General features: G+C 38.7%; 1 long non-coding RNA gene across 1 annotated transcript in view; it reads left to right on the top strand.

The window, feature by feature from the left end:
• Positions 1–3077, top strand: part of LOC130587670 (uncharacterized) — a 6192-nt gene extending 3115 nt beyond the window's left edge. Inside the window, exons 2-3 of the long non-coding RNA XR_008966833.1 lie at positions 2714–2753; positions 3007–3077. This is a non-coding gene — a long non-coding RNA (uncharacterized LOC130587670). The remainder of the gene's footprint in view (positions 1–2713; positions 2754–3006) is intronic.
• The last annotated feature ends 37 nt before the right edge of the window (positions 3078–3114 follow it).

The raw sequence follows: 3114 nt of genomic DNA, 5'->3' as shown, positions 1-3114 counted from the left end.
ATGGTCTTGGGATGAACCCGATTTTTGGGATTTTCTGCCCAAAAGTGAATGGTGATGGAGCAAAAATTCACAGTTCATTGTCTTGGGATAAACCAAATTTTTGGGGTTTCTGCCCAAAAATGAATGGTGATGGTGGAGCAAAAATCCACTGTTCATGGTCTTTGGCTGAGCCAAATTTTTGGGGTTTTGTGCCCAAAAAGTGAATGGGGTGGAGTCCCCCAGTTCATGGTCTTGGAGAGAACCAAACTTTTGGGATTTTCTGCCCAAAAGTGAATGGTGATTGTGGAACAAAATCCATAATTAATTGTCTTGGGGTGAGGCAAATTTTGGGGGTTTTGTGCTCAAAAAGTGAATTGTGATGGTGGAGATAATTCCACAATTTATGGTCTTGGGATGGACCCGATTTTTGGGGTTTTCTGTCCAAAAGGGAGTGGTGGTGGTGGTGCAAAAATTCACAGTTCATGGTCTTGGGATGAACACAATTTTTGGGATTTTCTGCCCAAAACTGAATGGTGATGGTGGAAAAAAACCCCACAGTTCATGGTCTTGGAGTGAACCCAATTTTTGGGGTTTTCTGCCCAAAAATGAATGGTGATGGAGCAAAAATGCACAGTCCATGGTCTTGGGGAGAACCAAAATTTTGGGATTTTCTGCCCAGAAGTGAATGGTGATGGAACAAAAACCCACAGTTCATGGTCTTCGGGTGGTCCAAACTTTTGGGGTTTTGTGCTCAAAAAGTGAATGGTGGTGGAGAAAAACCCGCAGTTCGTGGTCTTTGGATGAACCCAATATTGGGGATTTTCTGCCCAAAACTGAATAGTGATGGTGGAGCCAAAAATTTACAGTTCATGGTCTTTGGCTGAGCCAAATTTTTAGGGTTTTCTGCCCAAAAAGTGAATGGAGATAGTGGAGCAAAAATTCGGAGTTCATGGTTTTGGGATGACCCAAATTTTTGGGATTTTCTGTCCAAAAGTGGATGGTGATGGTGGAACAAAATCCATAATTAATTGTCTTGGGGTGAGGCAAATTTTTGGGATTTTCTGCCCAAAAATGAATGGTGATGGAGCAAAAACCCACAGTTCATGGTCTTGGGATGAACCCGATTTTTGGGATTTTCTGCCCAAAAATGAATGGTGATGGTAGAACAAAAATCCATAATTAATTGTTTTGGGGAAACCCAATTTTTGGGATTTTCTGCCCAAAAGTGAATGGTGGTGGAGCCAAAAATTCACAGTTCATTGTCTTGGGATGAACCCAATTTTTGGGATTTTCTTCCCAAAACTGAATGGTGATGGAACAGAAATCCACAATTTATGGTCTTGGGTAGAACCCAATTTTTGGGATTTTCTGCCCAAAAGTGAATGGTGATGGTGGAGCAAAAATCCACAGTTCATGGTCTTGGGATGAACCCAATTTTTGGGGTTTTCTGTCCAAAATGAATGGTGATGGTAGAACAAAATCCATAATTAATTGTCTTGGGGTGAGGAAAATTTTTGGGGTTTTGTGCCCAAAAGTGGATGGTGGTAGAGCAAAAATCCACAGTTCATGGTCTTGAGGTGAACCCAATATTGGGGTTTTCTGCCCAAAACTGAATGGTGATGGAGCAAAAACCCACAGTTCATGGTCTTGGGGAGAACCCAGTTTTGGGGTTTTTTTTTCCCAAAAATTGAATGGGGATGATGGAATAAAACCCACAGTTCATTGTCTTTGGCTGAGCCAGATTTTTGGGGTTTTCTGCCCAAAAGTGAATGGAGATAGTGGAGCAAAAATTCACAGTTCATGGTCTTGGGGAGAACCAAATTTTTGGGGTTTTCTGCCCAAAAGTGAATGGTGATGGAGCAAAAATTCACAGTTCATGGTCTTGGGATGAACCCAATTTTTGGGGTTTTCTGTCCAAAATGAATGGTGATGGTGGAACAAAATCCATAATTAATTGTCTTGGGGTGAGGCAAATTTTTGGGGTTTTGTGTCCAAAAGTGGATGGTGATGGTGGACAAAAACCCCACAGTTCATGGTCTTGGGGAGAATCAAATTTTTCAGGTTTTCTGCCCAAAACTGAAATCCCTGAGTAGTTTTGGCCCTTCTGATGCTGTTTTTGCTGCCTTTTTTTTCATTTTCCATCCCTCACCCTCCGAGTCTCTGTTCAATTGGCTGAAAATCCCTTTTTTCTTCCCAAAATTTGCCTCTTGCTGGAAAATCCCTTTTTTCTTCCTGAAATCTGCCTTTCTCTGAAAATCCCATTTTTCTCCTCAAAATCATCCTTTTGCTAAAAAAAACCTTTTTTCTCCTCAAGTTCTTGATGAAAATTCCCATTTTTTTCTCCTCAAATTCTTACTGAAAATCCCCATTTTTCTCAAATTCTTGTTGAAAATCCCCATTTGTTTTAAGTTCTTGTTGAAAATCCCCTTTCTCCTCAAATTCTTACTGAAAATCCCCATTTTTTCTCCTCAAATTCTTATTGAAAATCCCCATTTTTTCTCCTCAAATTCTTATTGAAAATCCCCATTTTTTCTCCTCAAGTTCTTATTGAAAATCCCCATTTTTCTCAAATTCTTGTTGAAAATCCCCATTTTCTCCTCAAATTCTTCTTGAAAATCCCCATTTTCTCCTCTCCACTTGGATGAGTTTTTGTCCCATAAATTCCAGATTTTTCTTGGAAAAAAAATAAAATTTATTGTGTTTTCTGCTAATTTTCCTCTGTGTCTCCTTGCAGGATTCATGAATAAAATCTTCCATCCCAACATCGATGAGGCGTAAGTGAATTTTTGATATTTTCCCCTTTTTTTTGATTCCGTTCTTCAGCAAAAATCCAATTTTATTTTCCCTCAAATAGAAGATTTGAGGAGTTAAAAGCCATTGGCCATAAATACGAAATATTTTTATATATTTATTCTGTAAATAGGAATAAATCAGGGAATGGGTAGGGGAGGTTTAATTTATATTAAATTTATTAAATTCCCAGATTTTTTTTCCATTATTAATTCCATTTTTTTCCACATTTTCCAGGTCAGGAACTGTATGTCTAGATGTAATCAATCAGACTTGGACAGCTCTCTATGGTGAGTTGATCTTTTCCTTTTATTGGGGACACAGATAATTTCAATCCTCTTTTTT

This window comes from Malurus melanocephalus, unplaced genomic scaffold (assembly GCF_030028575.1).
Source record: "Malurus melanocephalus ecotype Western Australia unplaced genomic scaffold, MMel_1.1 scaffold_2227, whole genome shotgun sequence".
NCBI classification, from domain to species: Eukaryota; Metazoa; Chordata; class Aves; order Passeriformes; family Maluridae; genus Malurus; species Malurus melanocephalus.
This window is presented reverse-complemented; position numbering and strand designations above follow the sequence as displayed.